This window comes from Ornithorhynchus anatinus, chromosome X2 (assembly GCF_004115215.2).
Source record: "Ornithorhynchus anatinus isolate Pmale09 chromosome X2, mOrnAna1.pri.v4, whole genome shotgun sequence".
In the NCBI taxonomy this organism is placed as follows: domain Eukaryota; kingdom Metazoa; phylum Chordata; class Mammalia; order Monotremata; family Ornithorhynchidae; genus Ornithorhynchus; species Ornithorhynchus anatinus.
Window position 1 is genome coordinate 21,237,913 of NC_041750.1, and position 17,498 is coordinate 21,255,410.

Below are 17,498 nucleotides of genomic sequence, written 5' to 3' on the forward strand. Positions count from 1 at the left end.
AGGTACGTGTGTGTTCTGTCAGCTGGGAACATCCTATCTACTAAAATTAACATCCTAAATAACTTAGAGGATTTTATGGAAATACTGTACCAAAAAAACCATAACAACTTAACAGAAGTACTTATCATACTGTCATGAAAAGCCTCATTAGTTTTTCTTTGATAATTAGCTATAACTGTGTTAAAAATTATTAGCTATAATGAAACAAAGGGACTTTTGAAAGAGAACCAGCATGAATACTTATTGTGAGTAAATTAAATTGAAAAAGCCTTGATTAAGCAATATACACCTAATTTCACATAAAAATGCTGATTTCTCCCTGAAGATTAACTGTGGTCTCCATTAATGTGAGGAAAGTTGGATATGAATATCAATTAAACCAAAAATATGCTCATATGATGTTAAGGATTAGAATTAGAAAGGGCACACAGACACACTCAGAAGCAAAAAAAAAAAAGATGTTAGTTGATGCTGGTGTCATTTTTTAAAACAAAATTGGACAGACTCAAAATAGAAAATTAGTTCCTTTTTACCAATAGAAACGTTAAAACTGGGATGTCACCCTAAATTCCAAATCTATAACTTTGTCAGATGGATCATGTTTTCTGAATTTAACCTTACCTAGTACTACTAGAAGAAGAGAAGCAGAAAAGGTGAGAGCAAAAGGAGGAAGAAAGGAGGAAGAGCAAAAGATGGAAAAAAATGATAACTGAAATATAGGATATTTAGTTTTCACAGTCAGCTGGCTGGTATAATGTATCTTCAATAAGCATTCCTGACATTTCTTTGGCATATGTTGAGTGTATATTAATAGCATCCTTTTGGGGCCACACAATATGGAAGTGCTGAAATGTATTTCAGGCATTTTTTTCATTATGTATTCAAAGTGTACCACTGCAAGATGATGATGTACATACAGGGCGATTGTGGGAAACATTTGTGTAATATAGGGTTGTGATGGATCTTCTCTCCCAGAATCCCTAAGCAGATTGCTCCAGGAATAGTGGCTATCACTCTGCAACAGTCCCCTGCCATTTAACTGACGAGTCTCTATCTACACCTCTATCTTTATGCAGAGTTTTCCTGTTTAATTCTGTTCTCAAGCCAAGATGCTCACTTTCATCCATTCAACCTTGTTTAAGTTTCACTTGAGCCTAGTCATTAAAAGGCAGGAATCAATCAGCATTTATCGAGGCTTGGCTACGTTCAGAACATTGTATTAAGCACTTGGATGGGTATGGTCGAGTAGAAAGACACGGTTCCTGTCCTCAGATGGTCTTATCGTAAGAGTCCGAACAGAACAGAGTGTGTTTTTTTAAAAAAAGTCAGTATTTGCGTGCTTCTCAAAGATACCACCATTAATTGGCTTCAGATTAAAGGTGTTATAACTCTGAAACGTTTTCCTCTTTGTCATTAAGGGAATCAAGCTGATGTCAACCAAAGGTTAAATTTGCCAGTGTAGATTAGGATCAAAAAAAAAGTAAAGAATTCTCCTCTGGATGATTTCTTTCAAAAAAAATCAGACTGACTTCTTCAGACTCTGCCAGGTTCTAAATTGCAATAATGAAAGGCAAGATTTTGAGATTATGCAGTGAATTCGGGACCAGCTTCACAACCAGTCCTACTAGGGCAAAATAAAAATCTGTTTTTGCCTGAATTATCCTGTCTGGATCCATCAATGGTGTATAAGCACTTATCGTGTGCAGAGCGCTCTTGGGAGAGTACTATAAAACAGATCACATGGAACCAATCAGTAGTATTTTTGAGTACTTATTGTGTGCAGAAAAGTGCTTGGGAAAATGCAATATAACAGAGTTGGTAGACGAAATCCCCGCCCACAAGGAGTTTACAGTCTAGAGGGGGATGGTCCACAGTTCCCTGAATAATTGCACAAAGCTCCACATACCTTTGGTTATAATCATGCAAGGGGCAATACGATGTTTGACATACAATGTGGGGCTAGAAAAATCAATTTCTAGACTGAGCCTATGGTGGGCAAATTCATTCCAGGAAAGCAGCGTGACTCAGTGGAAAGAGCATGGGCTTGGGAGTCAGAGGTCATGGGTTCGAATCCCAGCTCTGCCACTTGTCAGCAGCTGTGTGACTATGGGCAAGTCACTTCACTTCTCTGTGCCTCAGTTCCCTCATGTGTTAAATGGGGATTAAGACTGTGAGCCTCGCATGGGACAATCTGATGGCCCTGTGTTTACTCCAGTGCTTAGAACAGTGCTCTGTACATAGTAAGCACTTAACAAATATCAACATTATTATTATTATTATTCCACAATGTTGAACACCTACAAAATGGGAGCAGGAAGTGGGTCCTATAGCTAAGACCAGCAATTTGAGCGTCCTGTACGGGCCTAAACGGAGAATCCTTAGGCCACCATAACAATGTTGATCGACAGATGAATATCAAGATTGTGCTCTTCTGGACCCTCCCTCCTCTCTTGCCCTTCCCCGCCTCTCACCAGAGCCCCCAACCCCAGTGTCATTTATGGGCTTTCCCCTTAGACTTGTTTCCCAGGAAGAGCAAACTTTTTCTGATGCTAGAAATTTTTCCAGGAGCCAAGATTCACTTGAATGGAAACTCTGATGGGGGCTTGGCAGAGGTGGCAGGTCAGGTAAGAGGGCCTTCATTATTCCTAGTAAAATAAAACATAGTTGAATTAATTAAAATAAAAATCACAAGTTTTCTTTTGGAAGCATTGTACGCTTAACAAGTTATGCTTGGAAAAAAATCTGGGCCCACCGTTCAAAAGAGGTTTTCTGTTTAAAAAAACATAAATGTTGTAAGTTTATTTTCCAGCCTTCTTTGCTCTTCTGGAGGAGGATTTCTTTAAAATAAGAGTGGGCTTGCCCTGTCTTCTCAGGGGTACAGATCTAATGACAGAGACACTGGTTCCAAGGACCACTCAGGATTCTTCCGGAGCAACATGTCTTCAGTGACCTTCCAAAACATTCCCTTCATCCTTATTCGAGAATGGCAGCCAATTGTTTTAGCATTCAGCGCAGTATCGTGTGCCTGCTGCTCGATATCTTCTTATCATTGACGCTGATGCTGATGTTGAAGGCATTTTATGTCTTGAATGACTAAGAAAGTGATGATAGATATTAGAGATTAGTGATTAGAGAAGCAATGTGGCCAAATTAGTGATGAGAGAAGCAATGTGGCCAAATGTAACAAGCGCAAGGAAGGCGGGAGACATGGATTCTAATCGTCGCTCTGTCACTTATCTGCCGTGTGACCCGGGGAAAATCTCTAGACTCTAACTTTGTTATAGGCAGGGAAGGTGACTGCCAACTCTATTGCCTACCAAGTGCTTAGTAAGGTGCTCTGCACATAGTAAGTGCTCAATTAATACCATTGATGGGGATGAAGTCACTTAACTTCTCCATGCCTCAGTTCCCTCATCTGTAAAATGGGGATTAAATACCCAATTTCCCTTCCCTGTAGACTCTGAGATCTATGTGGAACAGAGACTGTGGCTGTTGTTCTATTTTATCTATTCAATGTTCAGCACATAGTAAGCACTTAAATGTTATTATTATTATTATTATTATTAAATCAGTACTGTTCTCCTGGTAAAGCTCCTATGACAATACATCTGTAGGTAGTCGACAGCAGGGGATCCAGGCCTGTGAGGATAGCTGACCCTTTTTAATATTGGAATTTCAACTGAATTCCAACGTGAAAATAAATCCTCCCAGCTGAAATCAGCAATATAATGAATATAGTTCAGTTCATTGGAGGAATAAGTATATGGTCTTTTTCTCTTGTTTCTAATGCTGGCGGCCATAAAATGAGCGGTACCAAAAAAGCCTCGATCCTGAGTAAGACCACCAAGGACAACAAGGAGAAGACTATTTAGGAATTTTTAGAGAAGAAAAATGGCCCAATGGTCAGAGCATAGGCCGGGGAGTCAGAAGGACCTGGATTCTAATCCCAGCTCTGCCACTTGTCTACTGTGTGTGACCCTGGGCAAATCGTATCACGTCTCTGTGCCTCAGTTACCTCATCTGTAAAATGGGGATCGATGGTCAGCCCCCTGTGAGACGTGGATTGTATCCCAGCTGATTAGTTTGAATGTACCCCAACGCTTAGTACAGTGCTTGACGCATAGTAAGCACTTGACGAATACCATTTAAAAGAAAAAACAACCCACGTTCCATAACTTCAAATGTGAATAAGAGATCCTTTCATTTTGATTTTAAAAAAATCAAAAGGTCTCAGCCGGGATTATGAACTAAAAACCGTAAAATGTCATGTTAAAAAGAAACTAACAGGAGCGCAAAATAAGTATTTGAAACGGTACATACTATTACTTTTTCACTTCTGAAACATAAAAACAGCAACACGGATTAAAAAAAATACGTGTTAACAATGTTCTCTCTCAGGCTAAGACCTTGTATTCCAAGTTGGAGCCTGGAGCAAATTTTTACAGCTGAATTATAAACTGCTGAAAATAGAGATTTATAATGGAAACACTGGAAAAACCTTGGCTAATGGTGCTACCCTACTGGGCACGGATATAATGAAAGAAGGGTCTCTGAGCCTACGGGTCAGGTATCATTGCTAAAAAGACCAGAGATAAGAAGAAAACTAGATTAGACACTAAAAGATTTCACCTTTTATCCCTATTACACAATATAGTCAGCCCTACACTTTGAGGGCTAAAAATGTACCAGAACAGTGTATAAATGTAGAATATGAACCATTCTTTGGGAAAACGATGGGTTATTAAGGTATGGACTTCAATATCATTGTCAATCTATAAAACTTTTACAACCTAGTCTTATTTGCACAGAGATTACATCCCCAAAGCTCACTGCCAAAGACACATGTTAATAAGCTCACAACTTTTAATTAAGCAATATGTATAAGTAGATTCCCATTAAGCTGTGATTTGTGGGCTAGTTCATTACAGTGGGTTCCAGCCACCAGACACATATTCAATACAAATCAAGCAGCCTGCATATTATCCAGCTTAATGTGAGCCTACTTGTGATATTTTATCACCGGTTCAGATTGGCGCTTTAGAGTAACTATTTCTTTTCCAAAGACTAAAGGCAGAGACTAGAACCTAATGACCCCACGTTGCTTGTTAATGAAATGACTCATCTGCATTGTTTATTTGCAGAGCCTGGTAATTATTCATACGTTTAATTCTTCTCTTTAATAAACTTTTTTTTTGGCTGACAGAATAAGAAAATCGAATTGACATAAATGATACCCGTTAAGAAAGTGTGGTCAATTAGATGGGACATATTTCCTTTATATAAATGGACAGTTGCTGCAGTAGTATTAGGAGAATAGTAGTGGTAGTGGAAATGGGAATATTCGTAATAATCGTAATAACATTTATTGAGCACTTTCCATGGGCAGAGTGCTGGGAAAGAGTCCGTAGCTGGACTAAGTCATAGACCTGCCCTTGGAGGGGTTTACCATCTCTGGATGAATTAATCAATCACTTTTATTTATTGAGCGCTTACTGTGTGCAGAGCACTGTCTTGTGCCGTTTCTGACCCATAGTGACACCGTGGACACGTCTCTCCCGGAACGCCCCGCTCTCCATCTGCAATCGTTCTGGTAGTGGATCCAGAGAGTTCTCTTGGTAGAAATCCAGAAGTGGCTTACCACCGCCTCCTTCCGCGCAGTAAACTGGAGTCTCCGCCCTCGACTCTCTCCCTTGCCGCTGCTGCCCAGCACGGGTGAGTTTTGACTCGTAGCAGATTGCTAGCCACTGGCCAAGCTAGGAATGGAGTGGGTAGGCCTCTGCTTGACTCTCTCTCCCATAGCCAAGACTGGTAGAGTACTGGAAACTCTCCAGTACCACCCTGCGATGGGTACTAAGCACTTAGGAGAGTGCAATATAAAAGACTTGATAGACCCGATTCCTGACGACAGCGAAATTAGAAAAGCAGCGTGGCTTGGTGGAAAGGGTATGGCTTGAGAGTCAGAGGTCATGGGTTCTAATTCCGACTCCACAGTTTATCAGCTGTGTGACTTCGGGCAAGCCACTTAACGGGTCTATGCTTCAGTTACTTCATCTGTAAAATGGGGATTAAGACCGAGAGCCCCATATGGGACAAACTGATTACCTTGTATCTACCCCAGCGCTTAGAACAGTGGTTGGCACATAGTAACCACTTAACAGATACCATCATCATCATGATTATTATTATAGAATGATGAATATAGGTGGAAATTTTAAGGAAGATTGGGATCAGACATATCAGGAGCAATAAAACACAAAACCATCTTAGATAGACTGTTCTTGATGTGAGCATAATAAAATCATAATGGTTGATTAAATAATATTCCAAGGATTAGTTGTAATGGAAAAACCGTAAGCTCCTCGGGGACAGGGATCACGTCTACCAACTCTATCGCACTCCCGCAAGAGCTCTGTTCAGTGCTCTGCACAAAGTAAGCACTCAATGGATAGCACTGATTGATGGATTACATTTTGGTAACAAACCAAATATTTCCTTCATTCACTGAATCGGATTTACTGGTAAATCACTGAGTGCTGAGTGCTGTATTTAGGGCTTGGAAGAGTCCAGTAGGAGCCAAAAACAGAGTTCCTGCTCAATAATGAAGCTCACAATCCTCATTTCACCTATAGCAAAAAAGGCCTCAGAGGGTATAGAAAAACATTCAGCCTTGATGATGTAAATAGAGATTTGTCCTTCATATTCACAGATGCCACCGAGTGTGAAATTCCCCAACACGAGAGTGTTTGGCTGAAAAATCCACCCTTGAGGTGCAAGCAAAAATAATGCTCTTATTTTGTACTGTAATCTTCGATGCATGCAGCTTCTGGTGCTGTTTTCTCCTTTGCCTCCTTGTCTTCTGCTCCTTAGAGGGTTTTTTAACGAAAAATGCCACTCCTTTCTTGATAACGGTGCGCTATCGCTGGTCTGTTTCAACAAAAACCTCCCAGTTTTCAATTGAGATAATGACGCTGTCCTAGGCTTGGTTTTTAACCACATCCACAAAATGTTTCCTCGGCCCCTTGATGATGAAAATTAGGTAGTGGCTTATTTCTGCTCAGTGTACGGGTCTAATACCCATATTAGCTTCCGCTGTAGTGAGTGCTGAGGACAGTGCAATAATAATGATGGCATTTGTTAAGCACTTACTGTGTCCTATGCACTGTTCTAAGCACTGGATAGAGTTGGTCCCCAGCTCCCCCTCCCCTCTGTGTCACCCTGACCAGCTCCCTTCGCTCTACCCCCCTCTGCCCGCCCAAAGCACCTGTATACATATGTACATATCTATAATTCTATTTATATTGATGCCTGTTGACATGTTTTGATGTCTGTCTCCCCCTTCTAGACTGTACGCCTGGTGTGGGCAGGGACTGTCTCTCTTTACTGCTGAATTGTACTTTCCAAGCGCTCATTACAGTGCTCTGCACAAAGTAAGTGCTCAATAAACACGACTGAATGAATGGATGAGTAGTCACGACCCTTTCCCTCAAGGAATTTACAATCTAGCAGGAGAGGCAGACCCTAAAATAAATTACAAGTAGGGGGAAGCAACCAAGTGGAAGGACTTGAACTTAAAGTGCTCCCAGGGATGCAGGAGAGGAGATAGAACACCCAAGCCCTTAGGTGATGTGAAAATGTTCAAGTGGCAAAAGGGGGAAAATAGGATGGAGAGACGAGGGATTAATCAGGGAAGGCCTCCAGGTTGAGGAGAGCAGCATTGTGTCAGATGTGAAGAGGGAAGAATGGTAATTATCAGAGGATCCCCTTTTCCTTTGTATATTAGGAAAAAGTATATTTTTTAAAAGTATATTTATAAAGGAAAAGTATATTTTCCTTTGGGGAGAAATTTCACCCTCCAATGGCAAGGAAAGGGGATTCTCATACTATCTTTGATGCAGATTACAACGGTGTAAGGGGACTTCACATGGACCAGGCTCAGACTTAAGACAAATATAGGGAGGGTTTCAGGCTCATAACTTTTTCGCCATCAGAGAAGATAATGAGCGTATGAGGGAGTGCACTGAGGAAGGGGCAGGCAGAATAAAGTGGCAATAAAATATCTGTACGTTTTCAATGCGTGCTCCTTTATAATGTTTTCTATGCTCTTTACAGTGCATCTCTAAGCGCAATCAGTTGATTTATTTAATAAACCTAAGGACTGAGCATCTTTAGAAATACGGCTTCCAATGGCATGTTCCCATGCTGTGATTGGTGAAGTGCTAAGTAATTTCCTTTTAATGCTAGCACATACCGCCTAGCACCATATTTAACTGAATGATAAAAAATCACTCATTTTTCATCCACTTGCTTAAAATGGCATCTAGTGTAATCTATCCAGTGCTGCTCGGGCTTGATTCCAGATATATTTTAATAGACCTCACTTTTTAATCTACAACAAACCTTTTAAATTTTAATTCTTTCATATTCATATCTTTATTCTTTGAGAGTTCTGAGCTGCAAATACAAGTTTATATAGATGACAAGAACACAGAAGGCACCTGGGGAAACTAAATCACTTAAAGGATTTGTTTATTTACAGTTTGCGGTAATGACTGCATATATGTGTGCATATCCACATGGGGAAAAATCAATTTAAATGAATATTGCGCAAACAGACAATTAATATCTTATTATATTAATGGCAACAAGGTTGCCAACAAAATAGCAGCTAAAAATGATAAGTACTATTCAGGTTTCCTGCTCCAAGGGCCACAAAAAAATTAATGTATTAGTACTGTATTAGTATTTCATTTCAGTAAAAGAGAATTTTATAGTCGAATAGGAGAAAGAGGGAGGCAAGATAATTAAACTTAGATTTCAATCCTTTCTCCCACTGCAAGCTGAGAAGTAGCGTTGTCTAGTGGATAGAGCATGGGCCTGGGAGTCAGGGGGACCTAGGTTCTAATCGCAGCTCTGGTATTTGTCTGTTGTGAGACTTTGGGATTAGAACCTAGGTCTTCTGACTCCTAGGACCATGTTATTTCCACCAGGCCACACTGCTTCCCCAGAAAGACAGCAAATCTAACATTTTCTTGACTCTATTGTACTGGACATATATTTCCACGTAAGTAGGCCTACAAAATGATTGGTCGATCGGTTTTAGGTAATTGAGAAATAAACTCTTAGATCTATGCAGAGCAGGCATCGGAAACACCTCTCCAATCTGAAATGGATCGTAAGTTCTAAAGCTTATATAGGAATACCAGCAAGGTCTCTTTTGAAAGAGAAGGAAACTGATGAAAAACAAGTCTGTAAATCTCTCCTCACACACATAATGCAATGGAAACCCCTCAAAGAAAGAAAATCCTGTATCTAATTTCTAAAAGACCAGAGAGAAATCAAGTCCAAACATTTGGAAAACTTAGATTGTTTAAATTTAGCATTCAAATTTACAGTATGCATAAATGATTCAACAGATACCTAATGCAATGAAATAAATGAAAATAGAAAGCTTCCTGAATGTGCAGGCATATTTTGGACATTTAATCCATGAATGAATCCAACAGTATAATTTATTGAGCCCTTAATCTGTGCAGGGTGGTTTACTTAATGCTTGGGAGACTGCACTACAAAAGAGTTGGTAGAAATGATCTCTGTCCTTGAGATGCTTACAATCTAGTTGGGGGGGATGGGCATTAAAACAAATTACAGGCAGGAAGAAGCAACATCATCATCATCAACATAATCATCAGTGGCATTTATTAAGCGCTTACTGTGTGCAGAGAGTTTAGTAAGTGTGTGAAAGACTACAGTTCAAGAGTTCGTAGACGTTTCCTACCCACTGTGATCTTACAGTGCAGCAGGGGAGACAGATGTTAATACACATAAATAATTTAGAATACAGTTTAAAATTATGCTTTTATGCTACTGGTATGGGAAAATTGAGCATCCAAGAGTTTAGGTGATGCAAAAGTACAAAAATGGTCATAAGGAGGAAATGAGGTGGGGAGAAGAGAGATTCACTAGGAAAATCAAGCAAAATACCAAAAGTGATCTGAACTCAACCAGCTTTTTCAGGAACTAGATTTTTTTTTCTAAAGGAAAAATAAGCAACAGAAAAGTTTAACTAAAAAAACCAGCCAGTTTTCTGTTTAGCCTATTTTAGTCAAGTTAATTTGCTTTGCTTTCGTTGGGATGATTTCCTTAAAATAAATGTGTTTCCTCTTCTCCTGATGTCACTAAGTTGATCTTTGTTTTGTTCATTTTTTTTTCTCTCTAGAGCTGTAGGAAGAAAAGAGTTTAAACATTAAGGCCTTTGAAAATGGGAACATGTGATGCTATGAATTATGGACAGCAATTCAATTTCTCAAGCTGGAAAAATAATATAGGAAGATGAGGGGAGGAGGAAAAAGGAAGTGAAATTATAAAAGATGAAGAATGACACGTAATGTGTAAATACACTGGAAAGGATCTAGAAAGGAAAGTGAACCATGAAGAAAATGATCAGAAATGCTTAACTGTCAGTCAAAAAATGACATATGAACATGGAGGAATGGCATGAAGAAAACAATATTCTTAACAGTCATTCACTAGAGTTTTGTGCTTTCCTCTAGGATCCATTATTTGAGCAAGGGAAGATATCCTGTGGAGAATTCAGAGGTGATCAAGAAGATTTTGAAAGAGAGAGAAAACAGGAGTCATAAGGAAATGGTAAGGAACTTAAGAGGATTTGTCCTAAAGAGGAGCACCAAAATCTGTTCTTCAAAGATATGAACTTTGTTTCAGAGGGGCCAGTTATAATTGTCCATTCTGGGGGCAGCCCAAGTGTAAAATACACCCTATATCCATAATTTATTCATTTATATTAATGTCTGTCTCCCCATCTAGACTGTAAGCTCATTGAGAGCAGGGAACGTGTCTGCTACTTCTGTTATATGGTACTCTCCCAAGCGCTTAGTACAGTGCTCTGCACTCAATAAATATGATTGATTGACTGATTGCTGTCAGTAATGGCTCAGGAAAGAGACCTTGAAATCACTGTCCATAGTCCCCTCTAGCAGCAGACAAAAGGCTGGGAACCACTGGGAAAGGTACAGAAAATGTTTTAAGGCATCAAAAGAGAAAATAACTGGGACCCGGATCCTGTCCTTGCTCTGCCACTTGCCTACTGTCTGACCTTGGATATGTTGCTTACTCTCTCTGTGCCTCAACTTCCTCAACTGCACAATTGGAGATCAAAAACCTGTTCTAACCTCCTTCTTTGAATATAAACCGCATGTGGGATATGGACTGAGTTTGATCTGATTAGCTTGTATCCACCCCAGGTCTTAGGTACAGTGCTTGGCACAAAGTTAAGCACTTCATAAGTCCCGTAAAGCAAATCCCAAATGTCATTATCATTAGCACTGTTATTATAAAGTGTATAGAGTGTACACTTTATAATATATCTAGAAACCGAGTGCTGTCTGAATCTGTAGAAGAGATATTAGAGGAGGGTAATTAAAATAATCAAGGGATGTGAAGCACTTTCAGAATAGAAATAAACAGAAATATCATCTGTAAAAAGAAAAAAAGGTGATTTAGAAAGGACATTATTCGATCTTCACCATTATGAGAAGTGAGTAGAATGGGCATAAAATTGGTCCATTTTCCAACTCTCTATTTTTATTCAAAACAGTTTGGTGAAAAGTAACTTATTTAGCCCCCAAAAAAGATACAGAATCTCCAATTCTCTGGGTCTTTTTTTTTTCAGATTCTGTCATTTCCTCAAAATTTAATATAAATGAAATACTAACTTCTGCCCCTCAGCTTACCTGTAGTTTATATAAGGAAAATAAAATTAACATTTCACAAATGCTTTCAGAGGATTCATACATTAAAGCCTTCAAAGGCCTTGAAATCTCTAGACATGAGGCAATAAAAAGTACAATAATATTAGTGTATACTGCTCTGCATTCAATTACAGCCATACTGAATAAATTTTGGAAAACACTTATGCTATTTACTATCGTCTGGTGAAAGAATGACAGCTGTAGTCCCTATACACCCCATATAACGTGCATATTTCATCAGATAGCTGGAAGAAATAGCATCTCTCCCTACGTCACAGTCCTAGATCAAAGTGGCTTCCGCTCTAAACGAGAAACTAGAAGATATTGTGTGATTATCTATCCATTCTCTGGCCTTTAATAATCTTCAGTGTATTTATGATAAAGACTGGCACATCTGCTGCCAGTTTCCAAACATTACCTTTCCTCCATTCTTTTTCCTTTCCCGCAGTTCGACCTCAGTGGAACTTCCCTGAACAATGTCCATTTCTCTTAAGTGGTCCTCTATGACTGGGCTCACGTCACTATACAGAAGATTCATTCCATTAATATCACCAAAAACCTTAAAAATAGGAGATAATAGTCTTACATCAGATTTCAAGGAAACATCATTATAATTCAAACAAATTCAATTCCACTAGTGGAAAGAGCACAGGATGGAAACTAGCACGGTTTCTAGTATCAGCTCCACTGATGGTCTGCTGTGTGACCTTGAGCAAGTCATTTAACCCCTCTGTGCCTCAGTCTTCACATCTATAAGATGATGATAAAATACTTGTTCTCCCTCTCTCTTATCCGATGAGCCCTCTATGAGACAGGAACTGATGCATGACTACTTGTTTTGTTTTGCTGTCTGTCTCCCCCTTTGAGACTGTGAGCCCGTCGTTGGGCAGGGATGGTCTCCATCTGTTGCCGATTTGTACATTTCAAGCGCTTAATTCAGTGCTCTGCCCACCGTAAGCGCTCAATAAATACGACTGAATGAATGAACAGGAACGGTAATCAATCAGATTATCTTGTATTTACTGCAGTAGCTGGCACAGAGTAAACCCTTAATAAACATCATCATTATTACTCTTTGCAACAGTCTTTACAACAGAATTACCTGAAAATTTTACAGTAATTAAGCTATATATTTTCACTATTCCGGGACACAGTGTTGTGATAAACCACTTAATCCACTGTAAATTGTGAGTTCTTCAAATTCTACTCATATCCTAAAATGATAAAATAATCAAATGTAGTTTTTTTGTTGCCCCAAGTATTTTTTTTTCTGTTTAGGCTATTTCTTTTGCATAAAGAAAATCTAAACTGAAAAATATATGAATGGCATTAGAAATGATTGTCTATTGAGAAATATGCTGCTTATTTCTGAACATGAATTGTGCCTACTTTCCTTGGCACATAAAGTTTGGATTTGTCTATGGGTTGTTCGTATAAAGCATTCATTTCAATCTCTTAACAGGTCTTGCCAACATTTTGAAGGAGCCAGAGCCAGTTTTGAAGGACATCACTTAGAAAATTCCTAATGATTTGTATTAATTCTCTGCTTGATTCAGTACTATTGTGTGGTGAAGAATGATTTGACCCATTTTTTGTATTATGAGCTCAGTCCTTCCCATCAGGATCTAAATCAGCACAGTGCACGCATCACCTGGCTACTACTTCTTTTTTTTATCCATAAAAGCTGTGGACTATCTAAGCCTCCTGGCCACAGATAGACTTTAAAAATCATTCTGAGCACAGCAGCTATTGTCTAGAATATGCCCTCAAACCTTTATAGATTACTCTTGGTGTTTGGGTATTTGAACACCCAAAATGAAGAAATTAGAGTTCTATGAGAAAGCATTAATTCTACATTGCCATGTTCCATTACTTTACGCCATTCACGGAATCTCATGTTAGTCTAGAGAAGCAGCATGGCTCAGTGGAAAGAACACGGGCTTTGGAGTCAGAGGTCATGAGTTTGAATGTCAGCTCTGCCACTTGTCAGCTGTATGACTGTGGGCAAGTCACTTCACTTCTCTGGGCCTCAGTTCCCTCATCTGTAAAATGGGCATGAAGACTGTGAGCCCCACGTGGGACAACCTGATTCCCCTGTGTCTACCCCAGCGCTTAGAACAGTGCTCTGCACATAGTAAGCGGTTAACAAATACCAACATTATTATTATTATTATTCCACTTGCTTTGATCTCACTTTCCCTTTATGAATCCTGCTGCTGGTCCAGCGACTGCTCTGAGAAGCCAAAGACCTGGGTTCCGGGTGCTTGGGAGAGTACAATAGAACAGGGTTGATAGACACATTCCCTGCCCACAAGGGGCTTACAGTCTAGAGGGAAAGACTGACATTAAAATAAATTGTGGATCCGTATACGAGTGCGGTGGGGCTGAGGTTGGTGTGACTATCAAGCTCCTAAAAGGTACAGATCCAAGTGCCTAGCATTATTTCGGGAACATGAATTGTTTCCAAGCCAACCTCCTGGCATAAATTCAGGTGTATGAACGAGTGTGGGAAAACGAGGTGCTTAGCAAGGAAGGTCCTCTTGGAAGAGACATGATTTTAATAAGGCTTTGAAGGTGGAGAGAGTGATGGTCTGTCATTTATGAACGGGGAGGGAGTTCTAGGCCAGAGAGGGGACCTGGGCAAGGGTCAGTGAAGATATAGATGAGATCAAGGTACAGAGAGTAGCTTGGCATTAGGGAAGCAAAGTGTGCGGCCTGGGTTGTAGTAAGAAATCAGTGGGCTGATTGAAGCTCTGATCTGATAGTCAACAGAAGAACGAGCAGCTGAGCGAGTGAAAGGAATTCAGATCCAGAGAGGGGAGGAGCCCGGCAAGAAGCATTCACCAGCTGAATTATTTCACCTGAGGTCATGTCACCCAAACAGGCCTTTATGCACATCCACCAATACATGGCACTTCCATGTGCATCGATCTGCACACTTGCTCATTCGCTGATTTATTTCCCCTACCCATATTTCCTTATACTTGATCACCTGGTTATTTTGATCCTTCCTCCTGCAGCCGGTAATTATAAATTAACTTGTGCCAGGATGTCTTTCCTGTTCTATGTTAAACTCCTTAAGGGTAAGGAGAATGTCTCTGCTGTGCTGCTGTACCACTCCACATGTTCTGTATAGTGCTCAGCGCACAGTAGGTATATTGGTAAGTATATAAATATAGGGGAAGCAGCATGGCCTAGTGGCTAGAGCTTGAGAGTCAGAAGGAGCTGGGTTCTAATCCCACTCCGCCACTTGTCTGCTGTGTGATCTTGGGCCAGTCACTTAACTTCTCTGTGCCTCAGTTTCCTCAGATGTAAAATGGGGATACCTGATCTCCCTCCTACTTGGACTGCGAGCCCCCTATGAGACCAGGACTGTGTCCGACCTAATGAACTTGTACCTGGCCTAGCACTTAGAACAGTGTTTGACATGAATACCATTTTTTTAAAAAAAGGTGACCCTTCCATGGTTAGTGGATGTAACCCTGTCACGTAACCCTGTGGACAGGGAACGTATCATGCTTCTGCTGCACTTTCCAAGCTAAGTACTCAAAACACACCCTTAAGAATAGTAGAAGCAGCATTTACTAAGTACCCAGTACCTGGAATGTACTATACTGAACATTCAGGAAATATAAAACAAAAAAGCATCAAGTTCCTTGCTGCCAATGACCTTGCCCTCTAATGGAGGGGCTTACTACTTTCCCGCTAACACTGTGTTAAAGGGTCACAGGAAAATACTGCTGATCAAACTTGGCATGAGATACGGGGTATTAAAGAAACCTCAGTAGAATAGGAATTTTAGTATAGTTGCATTTAAACTATTGTCTTAAATATACAAGCTGATTGCATCTACATTGCCAGCTAACTTATGCCACTTTTATAAAATCCAAAGGAATTACTCCCTTTTATAAGAGGGGGTCACATTAGATACAGAGTGCAGTAATTCAAATCAAGCAATCCATATGAATCGAGGACTGAATAAAGAGCAAAAGGTCAGTCAACGCGAACAAGGTTTAAAATTGTTTAGCCCACTGATATCTTGGTGTGATGAAAAGACTGCATGAACTAGTTGCTCTGCAATCAGCAAATATAGGTACTTCTCCTGGAGATAGGAAATGCAAAAGATCAATTAACAGCAGAAAAAGAGACTCTAACAGAAATAAAACATGAAGTTCTTTCATTTTCTTGTTTACTTTTGACTCTTTGCCGTCATTATCTGCTAAAAATGCTCGCAACAGTATAGCATCCCTTCATTTTACAAAAATAGAGTTTGCTCAGTTGTATCATTAAATATCAGAATATTGCTTCTGAAGGAACAGCTGTCAACTTAAATCCAAAGTCTAGTTTGTTTACTGGCTGTATTTTATATCTTCAGAAAATGACACCAAATGGCAATAAAATTGTTGTAAGTATTCTACTGGGGAATATTAATGCCCTTTGGTTACACTGTACATATCTTTATACATAATTCCAGTTGATTTTCCCCAGAATTATGTTAAATATGTAAAAAGCCTTTTCTCATATAGGTAAAAATGCTAGATGTTTCTAAGCTGTAATTTAGCATTAGTGTCAAGATTGCTTCAGTATATAAGCTACAGCGACTGTTTCATTCTTTTTAAGTGTCATTCAGTCTGCTATATCAGATTTTGTCCTTCAAATAAACTTATACGCTTTTATTCACTTTTCTAGAAAGTGTAGAAATCTTACACAAACATCGATAATATCAAAGACAGAAGTAAATATTCTCCTTGAAGTAATTGGCTTTGAATCACAGTGTCTTATTTTGTTACCCTGATGTACAGTTCAAATAATTAGAAACCCATGACTGCAAAGAGTACGATTTGGGATGGGATGAATCTGCCATTTTTTAAGATTATAAAGAGAATATTATTATGTGTAGTATAACATATAGTGTAGTACAAGAAATCCTACAGAAGCCCTCATAGATGTATTAGGTGCTACCGCAGAACATTTCCTAACAAGAAATGGCGTTTTTTCTAGTTTGTGATTTATCTGTGTCCTATTAATAAGAAGTGAGTTCTAGTAAGCCCCCTTGGCTAAAGACAGATAAAAGGCACTAGTAATTTTTGTCTAGTAATATTGTAAATATTTACTTCCAGCACTAACTTCTTTGGGCCTGAATTTCAAATAGATAATTCTAAAATTCAATATTGCCCCAAATATTACCGTGACCTATGATTAATAAATTAGAATGAGCCTGATAATTATTAGACTTATGGAAGGCCATTCCATAAGAACCGGCTTTCAACACTCAGCACTATAAAAATAAAATATTTGTTACAGGTTAAAATGTGAATGATTTTATTGGAAGTGAACACTCCAACCTTTCTTATTTCCATCATAAAGATTACTTATAAACTTCACCTCTATAATTTTTAGGTTTAGCATTTTAAATTTTTTTCATTTAACATTTACAGCGTTGTATTTATGTCAATGTGTCCTTAATGTGCCTTTTAATGTACCTCTTCTTCCTCCCCCATTTCTGTGAAAGGCGTTTCCATATAGGTCACGGCAATTAAATTAGTATTTTGATGATAAAAATTATACTTGGACGTTAAGAAAATATCCAAAGTAACTTGATGGGTCTGAACAATTTTTAAAGGTTAAAAATCCTACAAAATTGCAGAAAGCTACTGCTGTTCATTTTTGCAACTGTTGGAAGAATAATTTTAAATGATTCTTTCCCTAGCTTCAAAGTCCATTAAGGAT

At 39.1% G+C, this 17,498-nt stretch overlaps 1 long non-coding RNA gene across 1 annotated transcript in view; it reads right to left on the bottom strand.

Annotated features, from left to right (window-relative positions):
- Nucleotides 1–10,097: 10,097 nt before the first annotated feature.
- Nucleotides 10,098–17,498, bottom strand: part of LOC120638091 — a 62,939-nt gene continuing 55,538 nt past the window's right edge. Inside the window, exons 2-3 of the long non-coding RNA XR_005659572.1 lie at nucleotides 12,187–12,327; nucleotides 10,098–10,218 (exon numbers count right to left, since the gene is read on the bottom strand). This is a non-coding gene — a long non-coding RNA (uncharacterized LOC120638091). The remainder of the gene's footprint in view (nucleotides 10,219–12,186; nucleotides 12,328–17,498) is intronic.